At 42.6% G+C, this 10,999-nt stretch overlaps 1 pseudogene; it reads left to right on the top strand.

Moving 5' to 3' along the window:
• Positions 1-5,262: 5,262 nt before the first annotated feature.
• On the top strand, positions 5,263-10,081 carry LOC121789492 (annotated as a pseudogene).
• The last annotated feature ends 918 nt before the right edge of the window (positions 10,082-10,999 follow it).

Below are 10,999 nucleotides of genomic sequence, written 5' to 3'. Positions count from 1 at the left end.
CATAGTGTATAGATCGGTCTGCGGCATCCTTGGGACATTTGCATGAATTTGGCACTTCGTACACTTCTTGACGAGCTGCACTGCCTCTTGTACCATGGTTGGCCAATAATATCCCCATCTCAGAACTTTTTTAGCTAAAGCTCTGGCTCCGATGTGGCTACCGCACGATCCTTCATGAACTTCTCTGAGGATGTAGTCCGTCTCTTCTGGTCCTACGCACCGCAATAACGGCTGGAGGTAAGACTTTCTAAAGAGGACTCCTTCATGAAGTTCGTACCGAAGTGCTCGGCATGTGATCTTCCGAGCTTCTCTCTTATCCTCGGGCAATTGTCCTTGATCCAGATACTGCAAGATCGGCGTCATCCAGTTCGGCGAGCTGGATACTGAATGTACCTCGGCTTCATCAATGCTTCGATGCATTAATTCTTCCGCCTTTGAGTTCGGATCTGAGGCCAACTTACTTAAGGTATCTGCTCGGCTATTTTCCGCTCTGGGAATGCGGATTATCCGAAAATAGGAGAAACTTCGGCTGATGCTTTGCGCTTTGTCCAAATACTTCTTCATTCTCTCGTCACGAGCTTCACTTGTACCCAACATGTGATTTACTATGACTTGTGAATCACAATGGACTTTGAGAGATTTGACGAGCAGACTTTGCGCTAACTGGAGTCCGGCCAGGAGGGCTTCGTACTCGGCTTCATTATTAGTAGTGGGGAATAGGAACCGAAGTGAGTAGGTTACCTCGTGTCCGTCGGGAGCGACAAGTAAAATACCAGCTCCACTTCCCATCTTGTTTGAAGCTCCATCTACGAATCCGCTCCAGCAGTCCGGCGGCTCTATTTCGGATTCCAAGGGCTGTGCTAGTTCGGCATTGGCAGAATTCTTCTGTTCGGCAATAACAGGAATTGCTTGATCGAACTTTGCTTCTGCAAGAAAATCTGCCAAGGCTTGTCCCTTGATGGCTTTCCGAGGTAGGTATTCAATTGTGTGCTCTCCCAACTCTATAGCCCACTTGGCGATTCTGCCTGATGCTTCTGGTTTGGTCAATACTTGCCGAAGTGGCAGATCAGTTAAGACGCATACCTTGTGAGCATAGAAGTATGGCCGCAGTCTCCTTGCTGCATTTACTAATGCCAGAGCAATTTTTTCCAGAGGTTGATACCTTGTTTCTGGACCTCTTAATGCTCGGCTTGTAAAGTAGATGGGAAGCTGCTTTAGGCCTTCTTCTCGTACAAGCACCGCGCTGATGGTTTGATCCGATGCCGCTAAGTATAAGAATATTACTTCGGCTTCGGTTGGAGCAGAGAGAATAGGAAGCTCGGCTAGATAACTTTTGAGCTCGTCAAAGGCCTTTTTCTGCTCGGCTCCCCACTCGAACTTTGGTGCCTTTTTCAACACCTTGAAGAACGGCAGTTGCTTTTCGGCTGCTTGGGAAAGGAATCGATTCAGTGCGGCTAGACATCCGGTTAGCCTTTGCACGTCATGTATGGACTTCGGCATTGCCATGTTCTGAACGATTTGAACTTTTGAGGGGTTTGCCTTGAGTCCGTCCTTTGAAACCCAACAACCCAGAAACTTTCCCGAATCTACCAAAAAGGTACACTTTTGGGGATTAAGTTTGAGGTTGGCTTTCTTGAGCACGTTGAGAGTGGACTTGAGGTTGTGCTCGTACTCCGAAGTGCTTTTGCTTTTGACGACTATATCGTCAACATACACTTCGACCTCCTTTCCAATCAGGTGCCGAAAAAGCTTGTCTACCATCCTTTGATAAGTGGCTCCGGCATTCTTAAACCGAATGGCATCTTTTTATAAGCGAAAATGCCGAAATCAGTAATGAAGGCCGTTTTTGAAGCGTCAATCTCATCCATTAAAACTTGATGGTATCCTTTGTACAGATCAAGAAAACAAAAAATTTCAAAGCCTATCAAAGCTTCTACTTTTTTATCTATGTTCGGAAGGGGATAGCAATCTTTGGGACAGTGCTTATTTAGATCGGTGAAATCTATGCACATCCGCCATCCTCCTTCCTTTTTCTTGATCATGACAGGATTGGCCACCCACGAAGGATACTTCACTTCGAATAACACATCCGCCTTCAATAATTGACGGACTTCGTCATGGATGACTTGACTTCGTTCTGCCGCAAAGAGTCTTTGCTTCTGTTTTATCGGCCGGACTGAAGGATCAATATTTAACCGATGAGTGATTACCTCGGGGGGCACTCCGGTCATGTCCAACGGAGACCATGCAAAGACGTCTTTATACTCCTTGAGGAGCTGGATGGTTTTTTCCCGAAGTAGGGGCGTTCCCGCGAAACCGATCTTAACCGTTCTGGATGGATCGTCTTCGTACAGCTGAACTGTCATTGAGTTCGGCTCCGGTATGACTTCGGTCATCGCCTCTGACTCCGGCTGCTGTGATTGCTATGCTTGGTGGTGCCGATCTGACTGCTCGGCACTTCTAAGCGCAATTTGCAGACATTCCTTTGCTCTCTTTTGGTCACCTCGGATGACCGCTATCCCTCCTTTAGTAGGGATCTTGATGGTGAGGTGATAGGTGGAGCAAACGGCCCGAACTGTGTTGAGCCAGTCTCTTCCCAGGATGACGTTGTACGGGGACCGAGCTTTCACCACGAAAAACTCAATCATCGTACTGGAGCTAGTAGGCGCTTTCCCCACCGTGATCGGAAGGCTGATAATACCTTCAGGGCGGGTGTCCTCCTGGGTAAAGCTCTTCAGGGGAAGCGGAGCCGGACTGAGCCGAGCTGGGTCCACTTCTAGTTTGTCGAAGCACTCTTTAAAAAGAATGCTAACCGACGCTCATGTATCCACAAACACCCTGTGGATCAGTTTGTTAGCCACTCCGGCTTGGATGACAATGGCGTCTTGGTGAGGAGAGATGGTCGGGACAGGATCAGCAGCCGAGAACGTAATCACTTCGTCCTGCTTCAGCCTTTTATGCGTTGGCTCCTCTCGATTGGAGCCTCTGCGTTCTGACTTTAGGGACGACTTGGTCTTCCCGGCAGGGAGCGCGTCAATAGTCTGGATTACTCCATCATATTGCGGCTCGTCATCGTCTTCGGGATCCGGCTGCCTTTTCGGATCCTGAGGAGCGCAGTTCGCACCACTCTGCTTTTTATTCTTCTTTGGCTGCTTACTTCGGTATTTTTTCAATGTCCCTGCCTTCACAAGAACATCGATACCTGCAGCCAAGTTTCTGCACTCCTCAGTATCGTGACCGTGGTCTTGATGGTAGGAGCAGTAGTTATCCTGGGGTCGGCGCGCGGCTGATTTCGTCATCCGCTTTGGCTTTTCGAACAGGTCAGAGTGCAGTTCGAAAATTTCCGCTCTCGGCTTGTTCAGCGGTACGAACTGAGCGGGCGACTTCTCGGGATTGAGACGAGGTCCCAATCTGTCTTGCACCGGAGCCCTTTGAATTCTTTCAAATGGAGTCCGGCGAGGATGCCCCTGATCGCTATGATCGGGCTTCCTTCTGTCTCCTCGGGTCGATGAGCTGTCTAACGACCGTTTGCGACGGTCTGCCTCATCGGCCCGGGAGTACTGGTCCGCAATGTCCCACATTTCCTGAGCTGTCTGCGGACCGCACTCAACGAGCTTCCTGTAGAGAGCTCCGGGCAAGATTCCATTTTGGAATGCCGAGATGACAAGCAGATCGTTGAGATCGTCTACTTGCAGGCATTCCTTGTGGAATCTTGTCATAAAGTCGCTGATTTTTTCGTCGCGACCTTGACGAATGGAAAGCAGCTGAGCCGAAGTGATTCGGGCTTCCGCTTTCTGAAAGAACCTCCTGTGGAAGGCATCCATTAGATCTCGGTAAGATCTGATGCTGCCCTGGGGGAGGCTATCGAACCACCTTCTCGCGTTCCCGATGAGCAGCTCGGGAAACAGCTTGCACATGTGGACCTCGTTGAGACCCTGGTTCGCCATGTTATATTGATAGCGCCCCAAGAAATCGTGAGGGTCCACGAGCCCGTCGTAAGTCATCGACGGAGTTCGGTAGTTCTGTGGTAGGGGAGTTCGGGTGATGTCGTCCGAGAACGGAGTCTTCAGTGCTCCGTACACGGCGAATCCGATATCTCGTCGGTATGGAGGAGATTGAGTTCTCCTGTGATTCCGGTACCGAGGAGGAGCTGGAATATGTGGGGGACGGGGATTCTTTCTCCTGGGAGATGCGACACTACTGCGGTAGTGACTTTCTTGTGCGGAGGGAGAAGGAGAATCCGTCGTTTTCGTCTCCGGCTGCTTTTGGCTTTTTCGCAGGAAGGTTAAGAATTCCTCCTGCTTTTCAGCCAAAAACTGCTTGACAGCCTCATTCAAATCGGGCTGCTGGGAAGACTCAGTGGGACGATTTTTGGAGCGGCTTGTTCCTTCGCCATGAGAACTGGTGGTGGATTTATCCCTAGGCTGTTTTCCCGACCTATGGGATGGATTGGCTTCCTCCTGGTTCTCACGGGCTGGAATACGGGTATTCTGCGATCTGGTATGCATTTTTTGGGTGGAAAAAATGGATCAAAAATTCGCTTTATCACAAATTTTGTTCTCTGCTTCCCACAGACGGCGCCAGTGATGAATCCGCGAATTATTGATGTTAATAAATGCTGGTAGAGAAGGAAGATTATGACACGAAGAATTTACGTGGTTCGATTTACTGAAGTAAATCTACGTCCACGGGAAGAAGGGAGGGCAAGATTGTATTGCTTGATCTGGGATTACAGCTTACAACACAGACTTGCTATATGGTATTTTATCTTTAGAGAGCTTAACCCTTTTCTATCTGATCTAAGTTCTATTTATACATTGAACTAAGATCGTGGTTTGCAGCCCCACTAACAAGATCGTGGGTGAGCAATAACTGCTCAATAACTGCTTCATACCACTAAATAGATCGTGGGTATAGTGGAGGTCGTGGAGGCCTTTCATGAGTCCACTAACTCCTAGTTCGGTCGAATGCTGAGACCGAACTGCTGGACTTTACCGATCAACTCTTGCCGATCTGAGAGGAGAGCTTGACTGGTCGGCTTTTACCGAGCTGTAGGCTGAGTCCGAACTCTTTGGTCGTGCCGAACTCTTTGGTGCCGAACAGATACTCTTTCTTGGGCTCTGGGCTGATGGGCCGTCACTGTTATTGGGCTTGCCATTAGGGTTTAGTTCGTACCCCATCAGTGTGCGAACTTGAATATACTAATAAGCTTTGTGCTCTAAATTCTTACACTTGTTTATTGCTTGGCTGGCTCCAGTTTTACTGCACAGGCTGAAAGAGAGAATCTTTGATTTTGAGGTGGCCATAACCGGTCATGGCTTGTTCATTTTTGAATCTTTGCCTTGTCATATTTCTATCTGCATTTCCCTTCCACCATGGATTAACGGATCCTCGTGATGGTAAGCTTTCGATTTTACCGATTTCTTGTTTTTTTCTCCTTTTATAATGCTTTTCATTCCTATTCTTGGTGGTTTTGTGTTCTCTCCTGTGAATTTGAATGCCTAGCTATGTATTCTGTATTCTGCCTTTTATGACTGCTGAGCTAGTCGATTTGGAGAGTTTACTGCCTTTTTGTTTTTGGAATTTGTCACTTAAGGATGGTTGCCTTAATGAGTCTATTGGGGATCTTTCTTGTCAGTGTTTGCAATAACTCAGTTACATGCTTCTCTGGGCCTCCCTTTACTTCCTGGATGGATTCCGGGAGGCGATCCCTGTGGGCCTCCGAGTTGGCAAGGGGTGGAGTGTGTGAATGCTAATATAACTGCACTGTAAGCTTTCAACGTTCACCTCTCCGTTTTTGTGTATGATGAATGAACGATTTCCATGAACCTGAGTTTTTGTTCTCTGGCTGATAGAAAGCTCAGTGGCGCTAATTTGGGAGGCGAATTACCTGATGATTTGGGAATGTTCGCCTCAATTATCGATATGTAAGTGCAATCTTGATGGTTATCTTCATTTCAGTTGCAGCTGTAATCCCTTCTCTATCCAATCAGTTTGCTGACCACTTTTCAGAATTTGTGCTTATGTTTTAATGATTTTGGTTATTTTGAAATGCAGAGATTTGAGCAACAACCACATTGGCGGCAGTATACCAACCAGTTTGCCTATCACTCTTCAGAATTTGTATGTTTTTGAACCAAATCTGCTTCTATAAGTGAGATTATTGATATACTTATATCGAGGATAGTTTAATTGAATGTTCTATAGATATTATATCAGTCTGATAATGCTCCTCTCCTTCCTGGAGACCACAAACTTCAGTTTTCTTTCAGATAACCAGTTCATTGGGACATTCCAAACTCTCTATCTTCATTAGGCCAATTGAAATCTTTGTAAGCTATATTCTTTTACTACTATCTTTTCATTCATTTATTTCTTTGCTCCATCAGCAAAACTGTAACTTTGAGCTGTTAAAATTCTATTCAGGTCTCTGAACAACAATCAACTGACAGGCTCAATACCAGATGCCTTTGAACCAATTACGGGTTTGATTAACATGTGTGTGTTTTTGCATATAGTTATTGTAGCTATCATGAAACGTAGTTGGAGTGGATATGTTTTGATTATTTTAGCTTAACAATGCAGGGATTTATCCTGGAACCGCTTGACTGGTGTGCTTCCACCTTCAATGCGGAGTTTGTTAGCTCTCACGTCATTGTAAGTAACTATCTTAGGTAAATGCTTTCATTTATTCCACAGCTATAAGTTTTAAGTTGAGTAGATTTGTAGAAAACTCCTTTTCCTTTTCTAGCTACTTGATTGGTTAATCAATGTAGTATCACAATCTACTATTAATTAACCATGTGCTCACTCCTAAAAGTTGCACACAGGCATTTGCAGAATAATCAACTTATTGGAGTGCTAGATGTTCTTCAAGATCTTCCTCTGACAGATTTGTACGTTATTTCAGTTTAATTTGAGAGCTCTATACTTCATTTCATCGATTTTTTAAATATGTACCTACCTTTCTCTGTCCCCCCTGTAGGAACGTAGAGAACAACCTCTTCTCAGGACCTATTCCTAGCAAACTGCTAAATATTCCCAGTTTCAGGTGAACAAAGAGTTAATATCATTTTAATCTCTGTTTTTTTAAAATTTTTATTTATCATCTACTTTGCGGGGTCGGGATGAGGTCTTCTTTTACTTAGTGGCTCATCAGCTTCTTTCTTTGTTGCAGGAGAGCTGGAAACCCTTTTAACACTACTATCCTTCCTTCTCCCCCTGCCTTGCCTCCCGTATCCCCCACTAAGGCACCTTCACCTCAGCTTGCACCTAGTCCTGGATCCAATGCTTATGGCCAGATTGTTACTCCATTACCACAATCTAGTGGAGAGGAAAAGAAGACTACATCAAACAAAATCACATGGATTGCTGTTGGTGGGTTGGTTTTGATTTTGGTACTTGTTTTGGGGTTGTTTCTTTCCATCTCCCGTTGTCGTAGAGGAAGGAGATCAATGGAGAAAAGTTTCAAGAACAATGAAATAGGCCATGGTAACATGTCAGAAACACACAAGCAAGACGAGACTTCACAATTTCATAAAATACCCCAAGGTGCTGAACTTCTTATCGCATTCCCTACTGTAATTTCTTTCACACAATAATAATTAAATAAATAGAGTAAATAACTCTTTTGAGGCTCCCAAGCAGGTCTGAAAAAAGCTGATAAGCAGCCAGCTGAAGCAGGTCAGACGAGGAATCCATTACTAAAGCAGGGGACAGATCATAGTATAGATATGACAAGATTGAGTGACACTCATCCACGGCCAAGCCCTCCTCCTTTTCCACTTCTTCCTGCTGAAAGGATTTCTGCGGATCCTACTTTTACTTCATTGACTCCAGCAGGAAGTGCTGGTAAAATTGTAGAATCTGCAAAGCTCTTCACTATCGGAATGCTTCAACAATACACAAATAGTTTCTCTGAAGAAAATCTAATCGGTAAAGGCATGCTTGGGACCGTCTATAGTATGCAGCTTCCGAAAGGAAAGGTTAGCATCTACTAGTTCATCTTGGTTTGGTGAGAATCGTGAGATATTATTTGTCTAGGCTTCGCCTGATTGTCAGTATATCAAAGCATGTAATCTAACATAATTTTATGACTGATTTTCCTCTCATTTGTAGAACTATATCTGATGGGATTTGATATGTCATCGCCCATCATTTGTTTGTGCTATGGATGTTGTAGTGATAGTAATGCATCTTTTGTTTCTGTTTATATGAAAACGTATGCTGCATAGTAATGGTTTAGTATTTTAACTGCCTTGATTGTTATCATTCATGCTATATGTGAAGCAATAGGTGAGCTAACCACATATGAATCATCTACTATGCATCCCTGTTTCAGCTGTTTCTATCTTTCGTCTATCCATATGGCCCTCTCACTGAGAATCTTCTCTTCATCACTAGGTTCTAGCAGTGAAGAAGCTGGATAAGGCTGCATCAGCGCATCTAAGTGACCAAGAGTTCCTTGAACTGGTGTCAAGTATCTCTAAACTTCGGCATGCAAATATTGTTGAACTTGTAGGTTATTGCCTTGAGCATGGAGAGCGCCTTCTTGTCTACAACTACTGTGGCAACGGGACCCTCGATGAAGCACTAAATTTGGATGATGAGATCAACAAAAAGCTCTCGTGGAACACTCGCATGATTCTAGCGCTTCAAGCTGCCAAAGCCCTAGAGTATGTCCACAGAAAAATTTCGTTGTCATTTTGTTATGTATGTCCATCAGAGAAATTTCGTTGTCATTTTATTATGTGGTTCTTCCAATCAGTTGGATTGGTGCTACACAGAATCTGCAACAGTAATTGCAAAAACTCACCCATTTATGTTCTTTTATTTTCTATATTTGCTTCCATCTTAAATTCTTAATTAAATTTCAGTCAATTCTAGAGTACTATTACTAGGAGATTGACTATTTCATGTTACTTTGAAGATATTTGCACGAGACACACCAGCCACCCATCATGCACCGCAACTTCAAGTCCTGCAACCTGCTGCTCAGTGACGATCTCTCTGTAAAAGTTTCGGACTGTGGTTTGTCTTCTGTTATGCCGGCCAATTCCATTGTTCAGGTAATCTCATGTTAAAAAAATTGATACTTTTATTTGCAACTTCTTCAACTCCAGCTGACATTAGTCCTTTCTTAGCTGCAAAATTCTGGATATGGCGCTCCAGAGCTCGACTTTGGAAGTTATTCTTACCAAAGCGATGTATACAGCTTCGGAGTTGTGATGTTGCGGCTTTTAACAGGGCGAAAAGCGTATGACAGGTCATTAAAACATCAAAAGGATGTGTTAAATATGATATTTACAGTGAAAAAATGTGTTAAACTGACACCAAGCATGTACTAACAACTCAGGTCACGTCCCCGGGGAGAGCAATATCTGGTTAGATGGGCATTCACGCAGCTTTATGATATAGACGCGTTATCCAGAATGGTCGACCCCTCCCTGAAGGGCGCTTATCCGTCCAAGTCCTTATCACGGGTTGCAGATATAATCTCGCTATGTATTCAGGTGCTACTTTCCTTCTTATTTTCAGCTGCATCAGTTGACATTATATCATAGATTGGCTTATTCTGATGATGTTATTTTTGTGGGACAGCCTGAGCCCGAGTTTAGGCCACCGATGTCAGAGATCGTGCAAAAACTCGTAAGCATTATACAGAGACATCCCAACCCATGAGGTTAGAGTCAACACAAAATGTTGATAACTGAGGTATTCTACGGTTTTCTCAACGGGTATGTCTGAGCTGCTGCTTGTTGCTCTTCACATCCTTGTAGTCTTGGAAGTATATGCTGCTGCATTTCTTTCTCTTCTTTTTTTCCCTTGAAAAAAAATTGTATTTTAACAAGTGGCATTGATGTTACTGTGGTATGTGGTTTGTTGGGCAAAATCCAGATGTTATATTTCTGTAATTAGTTTTACAGAAGCTAAATAGTTCGATTATTGAGGAGTTGCTTTTTAGTAGTGAAATTAGGACAAATCCAGATGTTATATTTCTGCAATCTCATTATTGCGATAACTCATCGAACCCATGTTTCTCTATCGTTCTCATTCAATAAGGCGTTGGATTTTCTTTTCGTACCAATTTGTTCTTTTAATTCTGCAAACTATCTCACATCAGTCTGAAGCCTCTTGGTTTGTGTTTTAAAAATAAAATCATGACTGGATTAATCTAAAGCGGATAATATATTACTCTAACGTTGGCATAATACTAAATGCTTTTCCACAAAAGAAAATCCTATAAAGTTTCAACAATCAAAATCATAAGAGTAGTAGATAGCATATTTCAACAGCAATCAAAATCAATTCCAGAATTAAATGGACTTTTGTTTATGTTTAGACATGATTAATGAATTTAATTTATGAGAATTAGAAAACTACTACTCCGTCCGTCTATTAAAAGTATGAACTTTTTCTTTTTTAGTATCCATGTAAAGTATGAACATTCTAATTTTGAAAAAAGAAAATATCTGATGAGATGAAACTCATTCTCCACTAACAATACTTTAAAACTTTTTCTATTTATCTCTCTTATTTTACCAATTATGCATTAAAACGCATGTTAAACCAAATATTTATATTTTTCAAGGAAGTAGGGAGTAATATATTTGAATGGAGGAACAATAATGCTAATGAGTTTTAATTAGTAGGGATCTGTAATCCATAGATATTGACTTCATATATTTAATTGTATTATTAATTAATTAATTACATGATGTTTGATCAAATTCAATAAAATGATACTACGATATTTCAAAATTAGAAAAACTAAAAAATAACATGTTTCCTAAATTTTTGATTAAGGCTATCAAATTATGCGGATTGGGTAATTAATAAAATTAAAGGATACAATTTTTAATTAATTATTAAAATATAATATTTTTTAATTAATAAAAATAAGTGATATTAAAGTTTAATATTTTTTAATCAATAAAAATAATTATTTTTTTCTTAATGGATAACCCAAACCCGACCCAACCTGACCCGTTTACCTTCG

The sequence above is a fragment of the Salvia splendens genome, unplaced genomic scaffold (assembly GCF_004379255.2).
Source record: "Salvia splendens isolate huo1 unplaced genomic scaffold, SspV2 ctg253, whole genome shotgun sequence".
Classification (NCBI taxonomy): domain Eukaryota; kingdom Viridiplantae; phylum Streptophyta; class Magnoliopsida; order Lamiales; family Lamiaceae; genus Salvia; species Salvia splendens.
This window is presented reverse-complemented; position numbering and strand designations above follow the sequence as displayed.